At 38.5% G+C, this 14,513-nt stretch overlaps 1 long non-coding RNA gene across 18 annotated transcripts; it reads left to right on the forward strand.

Annotated features, from left to right (window-relative positions):
• The first annotated feature begins 5,917 nt into the window (after positions 1-5,917).
• LOC124117802 lies at positions 5,918-14,268 on the forward strand. 18 transcript variants are annotated; one of them, XR_007218997.1, is made up of 6 exons: positions 5,918-5,977; positions 6,863-7,077; positions 7,313-7,405; positions 10,191-10,227; positions 11,991-12,125; positions 14,039-14,268. It is a non-coding gene; the product is annotated as an uncharacterized LOC124117802 (long non-coding RNA). The 18 variants fall into 18 exon arrangements; XR_007218999.1 differs by having other exon boundaries at positions 6,866-7,077; XR_007219001.1 differs by having other exon boundaries at positions 6,866-6,948.
• The last annotated feature ends 245 nt before the right edge of the window (positions 14,269-14,513 follow it).

The following is a 14,513-nucleotide window of genomic DNA, read 5'->3' on the forward strand; positions in this document are numbered from 1 at the left end:
GCCAATGATTATGTGGATAGTTTTATCAGGGTATGAAACTCCCAAAAATTTCTTCCAGACCACAGGACTGGCTAGCTGAAATACTTGCCAGCCCTGACCAAAACCTGCCTGCCCACTATAATCATATGTTTCTATGGATAAGCTAACGGGATTTCTTTTTGGTTACATTTTATCATTCATCTTTACATGTAAATTAATGATTATCATCGGGAAATATTTAGAATATTGTCACATATGAAATATAACCCGACCGTCGGGCAGGGGGATTTGAAAATCTGGCAGCCCGAGTTGAAATCAACCCATCTCGGACGGTCGGGCAGGCAGGTATTTCGAACACTGGTTTTATGTGATAATTATATTGTACATCTTACCGAGGCAAGGGTGTTATCTGTCAATAAAAGTCCACTTTCCTCCCTTGCCAAACTAGGCTGGAATTTCCAGGCTCAATTGTAGTGCCACCAGTGGCTATTATGAGTTATGTCCCTTCAATGTCCCTCCTCTTGACCAATCAGATTCCACCTCTCATATCACTTGCTTCAAACAAAGTGGTGGTGCCCAGTCAAGATGATCTGATCGATAATCAAGATCTATATTGTAATAAAACGGGTCTAACCCTACGAAGTGCATCAAATCACTTGAGCAGGTTGATGATAAACATGAAACAATTTGCCAAATATCTGTCAACGCCCTGTTGACAGTACACATGCTCTGCAAATCCTGCAGTCAACCGAAATATGCACGCTGAAATCCACGTTACAAACCGGATGTCTTGTTCGTCACACGATTTTGATTGGACGATGCATAGACTGGTTAACCCCGCTAAAATATAACTCCAGAATTCCAGCCTTATGCAGCAAGGGTGAAAACTGGACTTTTAGTTAACACCCTTGCCTGGGGAAGATGAGGACTGTATGTAGTGACTGTTTGTGTTGGCCTAGATGCAGAACATCATGCTAGGTCTGCTGAGTTAGCCTGGCCTATAAACTGGAATCTTGTTGAAATGTCAGTGCATGGATTGTACCATATACAGATGTTAAAGTTAGCAAAATGTCAAACATGATCTTGCACTGAATACATATATTGATTTTGCAAAATGAAATTGGTTATTTTTTAACTATTTTATGAGATTATTTTGAAATTGTGAAAAGATGTGTCATTTAAGTTTTCAGTATGATTGACATGCTCTCATTTCTTTTTATTGATTTAACTGTTGTCTTACTGGATAGGGGGCGGTCGGGTAGCCTAGTGGTTAAAAGCGTTCGCTCGTCATGCCGAGTCCCCTGGTTCGATTCCGACATGGGTACAATATGTGAAGCCTATTTCTGGTGTCCCCCGCCGTGATATTGCTGGAATATCGCTAAAAGCGGGGTAAAACCATACTCATTCACTCTTTCTGGATACGTCTTACAAACGGGCATTGATACATTCCGTAAGCTGTTATTCGGCTTGTCCCGGAATAACATGAGTTGTAGTCTGTCTTACAAACCCTGAAACAAATATATCAACTACAGCCCATGCAAGTCTATAATGTTTGGTAAGTCTAGATTACTGCAGTATCAGGAAGAGAATCACTGGGCTCCCTTTTTATTATATTTTTATTAAGATAACTGAGCAACTGTTTTTTCTGTACGATATGTTCATTTCAGAGACTATATGTTAGTCTACATGAGTTGGTCACGAAGGACATTTCACTGTCACAAACCAATAGAAACGTTCATAAAAGAATCATGCCTGTGACGTCAGTTCCCAGGCTGTTCAACATCTTCTGCATCTCATAGCAGCATCTGTGCGGTTTGCTGGTCCTGTACCTGGGTGTCACACCAAAATACTTTTTGAGATGGTACTTGTTGTTACCCTGCCTAGCGCTCGTCATGAAGGGAATGTGACAAGGACTGGTTGGCTCGGAGTCAGTATACTGTGTCTGAGTGGGGTACACATGTCAAACTGCAGCATGGTATCTCAGTGGACTAGCACTATGAAACCGGCATTACTCCAGGCTTGTGCGAGCAGCCACATCCTCGCAAGCACGCACGCACGTCGCTTTTTGTACGGGAAGTAATCTTGAATGTCAAACCCCAATTGTACTCACCTCATTTTTTCTGAACCTGAATCAAGTTCCGAATAAAATGCCAATTTCTGCCAGTTTGTTTTAGATAAAAACATACATTTATCATAAATGTCGTGTAATAAGTAGTTCGGCCCCGTTCCACAAAACGATCTTAGCGTTAGGATGATCGTAACGCCCATACATTAACCCTTACTTACAATAGACGTAGCGCTAAGATCTCTTTGTGGAACGGGGTCCAGGGCCCACTTGCACAAAGCGATCTTAGCGCTAAGATGATCTTAACTCCCATACTTTAACATAGGCTTACAATAGTCGTAGCGCTCAGATCGTTTTGTGCAAGTGGGCCCTGATCATCCTTTTCACTGGAGATATACGCTAGAATCTGATAATGTTGGTTGGTTGGTTGGTTTGTTGTTTTACGCCGCACTCAGCAATATTCCAGCTATATGACGGCGTCTGTAAATAATCGAGTCTGGACCAGACAATCCAGTGATTAATATCATGAGAATCGATCCACGCAATTGGGATCGATGACATGCATCAACCAAGTCAGCGAGCCTGACCACCCAATCCCGTTATTCGCCTTTTACGACAAACATGGGTTTTATATGAGACACATAAGAGAAAGGTACAGTTTGATTTAAAAGAAGGGAGAGAGAGGGAGGAAAACATCCATTGGCTGAAAACACTGGTAAGGATTCACGCTGTCGGAGTAAAATGACACACCATCAGCTAAGTCACCCAACATGACCAACCAATCCCCATTCTCTTCGACTGCGACATAGGGTACTGGTGACTTACCAGCATGGAATGTCACGATGTCTGGAACTTGTTAGACTTCGACGGAGCAAATTCTATTGCAGAAGAGGTGAGGTGAAAGTGGTTTAACGTTGAAGATCATGTCACTTACAGAACGACGTGCATGCACGTGTGTATGAGGCTGCTTGTACTACTCCTATCTAATGCCGGTTTTATAGTGCATGCTAGCATACTGAGATACCATGCCGCAGTTGTCACATTTAACGCTGAGACACAGTATAGTAAGTCCGAGCCGACCAGTCCTCGTTATATCCCTTAATGCCGAGCGCCAGGCAGGGAAACAATAAGTACCATTTGATTTTTAGTTTGTTGTTTAACGCCGTACTCGGCAATATTCCAGCTATGTGACGGCGGTCTGTAAATAATCGAGTCTGGTCCAGACAATCCATGATTGAAGTTATGAGCATCGATACGCGCAATTGGGATACGATGACATGCATCAATCAAGTCAGCGAGCCTGAACACCCGATCCCGTTAGAAGCCTTTTAAGACAAGCATAGTCGCATTTTAAGGCAAGCATGGGTGAAGTACATTTGGACGCGGCCGAGATCGAACCACCGACTTCCGCACTAAGGGCAGACGCTCTACCCACTAGACCACGACGCGGTTAGAAGACGACAACATCGGGTTATTTACATGTCGATCGGTTTGGATCATACATTCACTGCATGGACGCGTGACCTACGTGGTAGTCCATTTTGTCTTATCGAACATTCGTTCGTCTTCTCCAAGCTTGATTCTTCACCGGTCACTGTATTTTTGCTCATTATTGGGTAGCCAAGTGGTTAAAGCGTTCGCTCGTCACGCCGAAGTCCCGGGTTCGATTCCCCGTATGGGTACAATTGGTAATGTTCCCCGTCGTCACGCCGAAGTCCCGGGTTTGATTCCCCGTATGGGTACAATGTGTAATGTTCCCAGTCGTCAAAGTGTTAAAAGCGGCGTAAAACAATACTCGCACACTCCTTATGGCTTGAGAAATGGGGGTGGTCGGGTAGCCAAGTGGTTAAAGCGTTCGCTCGTCACGCCGAAGACCCGGGTTCGATTCCCGACATGGGTACAATGTGTGAAGCCCATATCTGGTGTCCCCCGCCGTGATTTTGCTGGAATATTGCTAAAAGCGGCGTAAAACCATACTCACTCACTCACTTGAGAAATGGAAACTCGGTTACTCGTTCAGATTCCATACAATTGGCTAATGTATATAATCAGCGAGGCCGAATAGCACCCCATGCTAACTATTGAATTGCGTGATGAAAATCAAATATATTCCAGATATGATATTTGAATAATATTTAAAACAAACAGGGCTGTCATTGAAATAGGCGGTTGAAACAAGCTAAGCATGTTCACAAACCTTTGGGCAAATCTGAAGTGGATGCCTAAATAATTAAATCTCCTACTTCTTGTCAAATCTGTAATAATGACTGCTCCCTCTGGACTTTGCCTTGCATTAAATCACGGCAACCTGAAAGCTGTTTCCCAAGCTGGATTAAAAACGGTTGATTTGACAGTTACAAATTTCTTTAAGATACTTTAGCATCTTAATCTGACAATGAAACTGTCAAAATGGTGTTGAGAGATGGCAGTTCTCAGAACCGGTTAACAGAAAGGTTCGTTTCTGCTGCACCAAGACGAGATAATATTGATGCGTCTTTTCAGCATATAAAGATATATTCCATTTGTTCTCATACCACCTGGAACAAATGGATACACAGATCACATGGTACCTGACACCCCGCTTAGTTACATATTCCGGTCTGTCTTTTCAGCATGTACGTCCGAGTCAACCTGGCCGGATAAGTGAGTGAGTTTTGTTTGACGCCGATTTAAACAGTATTTCAGTAATATCACGGCATGTCAGATTCTTGTCCTCAGACATTTACCACTTTGGGGAAACCCATGAGCACGAGTATGGTGCTGACACACCCAGAACAATAAAAAATGGCGAAACGGGATTCGAAACTACGCCTAAATGGACGAAACTCATTCGTCACCACTCGCCTCTTTCCGTAACATGCAAGAAGACTCGTCCCCCTATCGATGAATGTAATGTGCGAAAATGCGACAAATCAATCAGAATGCGCGTATGACTTTGGTCAAAGAATCCCTCAGGAATAATTTATGATTGTGTATATGTCTTGCATCTAAAATTATATCACAAATACATATATGTTCAATCATACTGTATAAATACCGTAAGCCCCGATGTGTTTAAATTGCATCTGGAAAACTTATGATATATGGGGGAAAAAAACCGCGAATCAAAACGCAACGAGTTGACAATTCTTTTAGCTATGCCCGTTTGCGCTGAGAGAGAGAGAGAGAGACATATTTCGTAAGACGATCGTTATGATGCTAAGATTACATGTATGCACTTTGATTGTATCTGGTACTGTGATTCTGGAGAGTGAATGGTTTTACGCCGCTTTTAGCAATATTCCAGCAATATCACGGCGGGGGACACCAGAAATGGGCTTCACAAATTGTACCCATGTCGGGTATAGAACCCGGGTCTTCGGTGTGACGAGCGAACGCTTTAACTACTAGGCTACCCGACCGCTCCTCCGTTTGCGTTTACGACGAAACCCAGGCGCAAAAATGGCCACGAGTGGGGCACGAGTCACTATTCGGCTTGTCCCGGAATAACACGAGTTGGTGACAAATGGGACGAAACTCACGTTACGCAAAGGGGCGAGTGGCGACGAATGAGTGAATTGCGTAGCCTCGTTTTTAAAGCGTTCGTCGCCACGTCGAAAGCTCGGGTTCGATTCCCCACTTTAGTGCAATATGTGACGCCCATTTATGGTGTCCCAAGCCGTGATATTGCTGGATTATTGTCAAAAGCAACGTAAAACCATACTCGCTCACTTTATTTTATTGTCAAGAGAAGTAGGATGTGAAGAGCACTGACGAGGAGCACTGCCAGCTTCGTCACCACTCGCGCCTTTCCGTAACCAATACACCGAGTCGGTCTTCCTCGGTATGGAGTTACCCTTTGAAGATCCGGGTAGAATTCATCTTCAGCCACCCGATCCAGGAAATATTACCTACTACTAGCACAGAGTTGTTAGCAACTATGACCTGCTACTAGTAGGTACAAAGACGGTCTCTACGTCTCTGGAGACTAACATTTACTGCTACTACTAGCTAACGGCAAAGGAGCATGTCTAAAATGATTTTCATTGGTCAACGAGTCTACGTCGACAGTATGCAAGCCAGGCTCTGTCTCAACAGAAAAATAAATAGATTACCGCAGAGCAACTTCAGCCTGTAACCAGCTAGCTTTCTAGATGTAGAAGTAGCTTCGTAATGGTGAAATGCGCCATGCAAACCTTTCAACCACCATTCCAGTATGTTCCCAGTCACCTGGAATTACAAATAGAATCTACATTATCATGAAGAAAATTATACGGTAACCATTGATAATTACATCACCAGCTGGTCACATGACCTCGTCATGCATCATCATCCGCCGCCATTTTGTGTAAGGTCACGTCATTTGTTCCACTCAACCTAGGCCAAGTTTAGGCTAGTTAATTGTGTCTTTTCTCTAAATAGAGCACAACAAACGTGGGTGTTTTCATAACAATAAATACTCTTCAATATTCCTACCATTGCCACAAATGGGAACGTAATGTCGTGCGTGTTTTCTACAGGTAGCCTTCTTTGCGTCCCTAGAAACAACGTCGACGTGCACAAGCAGGGTCACGCATCATAAATGCCGTTTATTCTAAAAGAAAGAGTGCTTTACCGAAACAGTATGTCCTACAGTACTACCTATCGTACATTGTATTGGAGTTGTTGCCTGGTATAAAGCGCCCATGTTTTGACGCGAATCACTTGCATCCAAAGACGATTGGGTCACGTTCCTTTTCAGAATCGCTCGTTTCTTTTAGTCCAACTGGTATAGTAATTACTAGTAATTAGTACTTACATATATATACTATTATATGTCGTATTCTGTTTACATTTCAGCAGTATGCATCGGAGGCAGAAAATTTATTCAAGCTCTGAAGTCCCAAACAACTGAAAATGCTCCAAAACACCATCACGTGACCCTGGTATTCTCAAAGGGCTGGTGAAAGTGTTTGTTTTGTAGGCCTAAATGTTTGTTGATAGTAGAGAGGCTGATTGATAGACTTTATAACAAGTCATGATCAACATTCCCCAACTGTTAGTTAATTACACTGGTCAGTCTACATCTGTATTGTTTCTTTGCAACCTCTGTCAACAAACTCAAATTTATCCATTTAAATACCTGAATAATTGTGTTGTCATATTTTAAGATTATGACTAGGCCTACAGCATCTAACTAACTGTAATCCTCTGATAACTAAATGTCTGAAGGCAAAATACCATTTTATTGATGAATTTAACTCATACAATTTAGTGTAGGGTGTAATGTTGGAATGTTTTTGTTGACAGTAGCAGACACTACATCTGCCTATGAGCAATGGACAGAACTGAGAATACCATATCATGAACCGTAGTGAACATTGCTGGCAACATCCTGTTTTAGTAAGTATAATTGAATCCCCAATTATAATGTCCTTGTACACACAAAAAATGACATGTGTTGTTTTTAAATAGTGATCTGTTTGGCAGTGTTTTATATATTGTATATTTTTCTTTTCACTTTGTCTACTGGCCTGCATTTGTCCTTGTCTTTTTCTTGTTATTTCTGATACATTCCAAAATAAGATTTGTCTATACAGTACCAGCACACTTTAATAAGGACTAAGAGCAAATGTGCCTATTTCTCAGTGTTTTAGACAATTTGTGTTGTACCCAAATAGAGGGAATATTGTTACTGTAGTTCTTGTCATTGTCTTGGTGGCAAGTGCCACATGATCATGGGCACTACTTCAGCATGTTTAGTTATACACATTTACCAGTGAAGATCAGGGTCAGAAAAGGTCTTCAGCAAACCATGCTTGCTTTAAGAGGCGACTATCCTTGTCATAAGAGGCGACTAACGTGATTGAGGGGTCAGGCTCAGAGACCATGTTGATGCATGTCATCGTATCCCATTTGCATGGATTGATGCTCACGATGTCAATTACTGGATTGTCAGGTCCAGATTTGATTATTTACAGGCAGCTGTCAAGCACGAATATTGCTTAGTACAGCATTAAACAACAAACAAACAAAGTTATACAGTTCAATTTTTTAAATAATCTTATACTCTAGTATTATAATGTGCTATTTTTATTGATTATTATGAATACAGACTGTTTGTATCAGTTTGTAAGAGACACAAACCAAGGTTCCCTCAACTATCTGCACATGCTTTGTCGTAACACAATTAATATGGTATCTTCAGGTTATGTATGTATGTAAAATGTGCTAGAAAGTGTCCACTTTAGTTGTAAAATCAGTATCTTCCTCACAACAGAGCTAATGTGCACTACCTTGTTGTGGTATTTTTTGTTGAACTCGTCTCTGTCTTTCTCAAGTTATGTTTGTGCAAGGTGCCTACCTGGTGTATTGATAATATTACCTGACAAGAGTCAAGTTTGCTCATCATATTCTGAAATAAGTGTCTCCAATCTAATAGAAATGGGAAAAGTAATACAAGCGAGTCACCATCATTTTAACCGGTGCTAGGGATGTCAGCATAAAGTATATGGTTTTTTATTAATATTATAAATATTAAAACTCTTTGCACCTGGATTGGAAGAATTGAACATTATAAGAAAACTGCTATGTTCCTTTTCAGCTGACAGGCTGTTTGTGGAAGATGTAAGGTCAAGTGCTAGGGCCCCCTGTTTAGTTTAGACCTACATTGTGAATGTTGTGCACTGGACCATGGAGCCTGGTCACTACAGGGTTTACCCAAGCCTCTTAAAACTGGGGACAAATTCAATTTCTAATCTTAAAAATATCATCTTGATTCTCTAATCATACTGTTAAAATTATGTTTTACGTACTTATCTAATCTCTGTGGAATTCCTAATCCAATTAAATAGTAATGTCCAATATTTTTTAATATATTTGCAGATAACAAATTGCTTTAGACTAATAAGGCAACTGCTATATTATATTCTGACTCTTTACTGGACTCACCAGACTCTGCACTGTATACTACTGAACACAATGAAGGATCAACGTCTTTTCATTTCGGAATTCAAGTAGCAAGCGGTAGCCTGTTGTCTGGTACTTTAAAGTATACTATAATGCATGTACTAATTCTTTATACTGTAAACACATAACATGTTTTGCTTGAGCAATCCTTCCTGAAAAGCCCCCAATTTTGAAACGCAAGTCTAGTAACATTGTGCTCGATGTAGTAAGTCAAATTAATAATAGTCAATTTGTCAACACTAAAATCCTGTTTGGACTAGTTGACCCATCATTTTGGGGCACAGACTGCTCATGTAATTCAATATATGGTGACAATGTTGCACGGGGTTCTGTTGTGTGTATTTCAATAATTTGCACATTTATGAACTTTAACCTTAATGTAATCCTTGAATCCAGTGATGCTTTATTTTTACATTTCTTTAATAACCTACAATTGTTATGAAGCTGTCATTTTTTGTGTGGTTCCAGGAATAAAGTCACCAGAAATGTATTAAAAATTTTTATCTGAGTTTGAGCATGACCAACATGGTACATATGTTTAAAATGTTGTTTTCTTCCCCTTCTCAGACATGTAAGTTATTGTACAGTAAGTCATCTATAGTGTAAAAACATGTTGATTCTTTTGTTTGCATATTTAGCTATTCCAGAACTGTTAGATGATATTAAATTGCTGTAGAAGGTATTTATTTCCATCTATAATGTCATTATGGTATACCAGTGTGTATGACAATTGAAATTATTGAAATTCATCAATATCTTCAAATATGATCTATTGTATCCAGTGAATGACATGTAAGAAAGAAGGAAGTTAGGCAGCACCCAATCAGAGAGCGTACCATTAGACACATGTGATCAAAGGGGTTCCAATTCAACACATTGCCCTTACGTATGATGGTCACTGTCAAACGTTTTTCATGGATCTCTGCGTTGAAAACCAACTCATCCTGATAATAGGTTTCTGATTATATTGCCTATTCACTTACACAAGATACACAATTTTGAGTAATAAACAGTTGAATGTAGAAATCCGTTAATGTTGACAGGAAGAGAACAATCATTACCTTAGGGTTATGTTAAATATCATTAACATGATTAAGGCTTTAATGACTTATTGATAAATAAGAAATATACGCAGCAAATTCTGTCATTGTCATTGTAGTATTTGTCTATACTATTACTTAAACACTACATTAATAGCCATAATCACATTCAATTACAGGGATCGATTTCTCTACATACAAGCCCCACCAGTGCAGGTAAAAACATTGCTGGGTCCACTTGCACAGAACAATCTTAGCACTTCAATTATTGTAAATCCTTAAGATCACGATCTTAGGCTTCGGCTAAAAAGTTGTCTGCAAGCGATTAGTAACGTCCGTGACCTTTTCGATAACTCAAGGGCAGCTAATCATAGTTTATACTCTAGATGAGAGTGGTTTCCCTTTGTGTAAGCATGTAGCGTAGAATCTACCTTGCCCAGTGTATTAATGTTGTAGAATCGCTGAGCTCCCCCTGTTATTCTTTTCGGTCCCATTCGTGTCAGTTATTTTGTCTTTAGTTCATCATTAAATTAATCTACAAATAAATATTAGATGAAGTCAAACATGTTTAAATCTAAAATCAAGTTGGCAGGGGACGAGGGATTTTAAAATCTGAATTAGAAAGAAATGAAAAGTATTTATTAAACAAGCAAATACACATGATGAGACATTTGAAATTTGTGTAAAATATCCTATAAATAGCAAAAGTAAAATTTACACCTTTTAAAAATAATTATCAATATAATTAATACCAAGTGAATATATATTAAACAACTGCTTTCTCGAAACATTATTCATTATTATTATTTCCCATGCATTCTTGAAATCCTGCATCTTTCTGTGTTTTGAAAAGGTACACATAACATCCTTTGTCACAGCAACGAAATGAAAGCATGAAGGATATATTTAGGATTTTACGAAAAGCTCCCCCGTGTTATGTTATTAGAAAATATTTTTAGTATTATTTATTTTAATTTTCATAATGATTGTGTCACTAAATAATATATTTATTCGTATTTCAATACTTTTGATAAAAAAACATGAGTAGGTATTTCTCAAGTTGCAACAGATAACAATTCCTAAATCATGACACTATTAATGCCGACAAAAATATATGCCATCATTCTAGTAATCGTTTCCTTCAAATAATTGGCACCTTTCTTGAAACTGTGCAAGGTGCGATGGAGGGAGGTACATGTTGTGTGTCGTGAACAGTTCCACTTATTGTATACGCAGCAAGCTATGCGCGTTTGCAGACAACTGTAGACAGGAGTCGAGTTTAAGATATTCGTACCTCCACCGTTGAAGATTTCAATCTTAGATGAGCCGTCTTACAATCACACTAAGATGGGTTTGTGAAAGTGGCATAGGACAATTGTATGGTGATTGTAAAATTGATTGTAGCCGCCTAAGATCGATGTAACTGAGATTGTTCTGTGCAACTAGGCCCAGGTGTCGGTAACTTTTAGGTGAGGTTAGGTTGCACCCAGTGCAGGTAACATTTCCAGCCATAAGTGGAAAACTGAATTCTTTAGAACTGGCTGCAAGTCTTTTCGAATCCAGGAAACAAAAGTTCATGAAAATAGTGAAATACACAGGTGGTCTGAATACATTGAACTTGCAGGACTCATTCTTCACATTTACCACTAGAACAGTCACTCATGAGGTTACAATCACAACAGACACTTTGAGACTTCTGTTTAAGGTTGTTTACTCGATATCATGATATGAAAAGGCATGTACAGATTCACCTCAAAATAAATTCTGGAGCACATTCTCAAGGGTTTTTTTTCTTTGAATTTATTTAAAATTCAAAATAACAGAAAATTTTGGTGGTGCAACCTGCTTAGTTCACTTTGTTGCACCTGGTGCAGGTGGTAAGACAGAATGAAATCGTACCCTGAATTATAGACCAAGGCTCCGATGACTGTATGACTATGGAGTAGCATTGATTATCATCGTCATATTTTTTATTTCAGTTGGCACACAACAGCATCCCTCCTGATCAAGTGAAAAGGAATCCTATGACACCGCTTGATCTTTGTCTGACATGGAAATTTGCAAATCAAATAAGGTGGAAGAATAACATCTGGTTAAAAAATTTATGTGGAAAAGTAAGTTTTTCAACATTTTGGGTAAGATTAAACTTCCAAATTTCATCAGGGGTTTGAAAATTAAAGGATGATAAATTCCTCATGGCTTGTTATGTGTTATTTATCCACTGTTTCCTTTGTTTGGACTTTTATTTTTATAAAATATACATTAAATGTAAAACTAGGCAAAAAGTCACTAAAATCAGTCAAAATCAAGAAGGTCCGAAATCGCAAACATAACTGCATTGAGGTGGGTGTCTGAGTTGAAGCAAATATTGATCTGAACAATAATCTGTCAGCAGGTCAGAAATCACCCACATAACTGCTGTTATCTGAACACAGTTCAGGTTTGAGATTCACCATGAACTTTTCAGGTATTGAGGGGCTGTGGGGTCCAAAAGTCATCTGAAAATGATTGAACACATGAATAATGGACATGAAATTTAAATTACAACATAAAATAGAATGGTCATGTGTGTAAAGACATGTTATGTTCAATAGTCACTTTCAAATTTATCTTCCTTTAGGGTGGTCGAAAATAACATGGCTGCGGATATAACGACACAAAACATAGACCAATGTTGATATATTTTAACCAAATTCAGTCTGTAGATGTGTTATGTGTTCAGGTACCAAGCGTTGAAATCAGCTAATGTTAGCTTGCATCAACCTTCAGTTGTTTAAAACTTTTACTTTAATGACAATCCCAGAAATCCCAGAATCACAAAAATCAGTCCATCGTGGTGATTCTGTGTTAGAATAGGTCCACTGCAACCTATCCTTGTTATAAGGGATGAGTTAAGTAATTGGGTGGTCAGGTTCAGTGACTTGGTTAGTTGCTTGTTATTGTAACAAGATGACAGTGATAATATCTAGATTCTAAATATGGCCACCATGTCAACCATATTGAATTTGTCGTCAATGCTAAATTATATTACATTGTACTTTGGGGCATAGTATTATTTTTTTAACTGCTGTTACTTTAACTGCACATATTTCACATGTGCCCCCTTATCTACATTTACTGCATTTTTGTTTAGTCCTTTTGGTTTTATGCATATACCGGTAAATTGGAGTGATGAATGGAAAATATCAACACTGTAAATGGTGACACAGGAGTGTATTAAATGTTATGAATTGATCTAAGTGTTAAAATGAAAATGATATTGAGAAAACAGCCACATAATAAAATATATAAGTACCCTTTATCAGAGCGGCAAATCAGTTCTAGAAATGTGAATTTTATTGGGATTCCAAACTGTATATTTGTTCAAGATAAGTATTTGAAATATCTGATGTTGGTTCTTTTTGTAATGTTGCAACATAAACATAAATACAGTCATCCCTTGCTAAAACACCCTTCATGAAATACCACAGATTGGGTTAAACTTCAGGTAAAATACATGGGTCCCATACATTTAAATACTTCCCCCACAAACGCATATTTAGGTCATCGGAAATAGCATATCAACAAATCTGCTCTGAAATTATGCAAGTTAGTCCTGTTGTAAGGATGCACAGATGTTCTTGAGAAGTGTCCATTGTATCATCTAGACTTAGGACATATGTTTGCAATCTATTTGATTAAGTTTAGTCATATTTTTTATTTGAAATACTATGTGCTTCTTAAAACACTTGCCTTCAACTCTTTGTTCTTATGTTTTTGATCATGCAACTTTCTATGTACTTAGTGGGTTGGAATTATCAAAAGGGTAGCAGTTTTGGGGCACCATTGCTGAGAAATATGCCAGAAAATAAATCTTGAAAGTGTGCTTTCACTAATTGTTGTTAATAAAGTGTATAAATGGGCTGAGAAATGTGTGAATTTGAAATATTTGAAATATTTTATTTGAGGTTTGAGATAAAATGCAAATTTTACAGTATTTTAACAGAGCTCCAGATAAGATATTTGATTCATTTTTTTGTGGTTTCAGATATCTGCTTTAAAGTGATGTCATGAACTGGATGCTGCACTCTTGATTCCAACACTAATATTGTCATGACCAAATGTTAAAGTTCATATTCAGCAAGTTGAAGATAACTGACACCATCTTAAAGTATAAGTTTCACAAATATGGTATTCAGAAGTTTTTTGTTTTCACTACTGATGTATATATAGTATAAAAAAATTGATTTCTGTAATAGAATAAAGTATTGGAATACATGTGATACTAGTTGTGTTTCCGTCACCACAATCTCATTAAAATCAGACCTTAGTTCTCGCTACCACTAAACAAAGACCTGAAGACATCCCATTAGGAGTCACGTCAGAACGACCTTTCATTCGACCAATCAGAGCGTTGCTTACCAGATCATGAAAGTGACAGTCAGAATGTGATTTCTAATCATACAACCTCGAAAACTTTTAACACGGGGTATTCCAAAAGATAGTTACAGGTTTAACGACTG

Source organism: Haliotis rufescens, unplaced genomic scaffold (genome assembly GCF_023055435.1).
Source record: "Haliotis rufescens isolate VD_foot unplaced genomic scaffold, xgHalRufe1.0.p SCAF_7, whole genome shotgun sequence".
NCBI classification, from domain to species: Eukaryota; Metazoa; Mollusca; class Gastropoda; order Lepetellida; family Haliotidae; genus Haliotis; species Haliotis rufescens.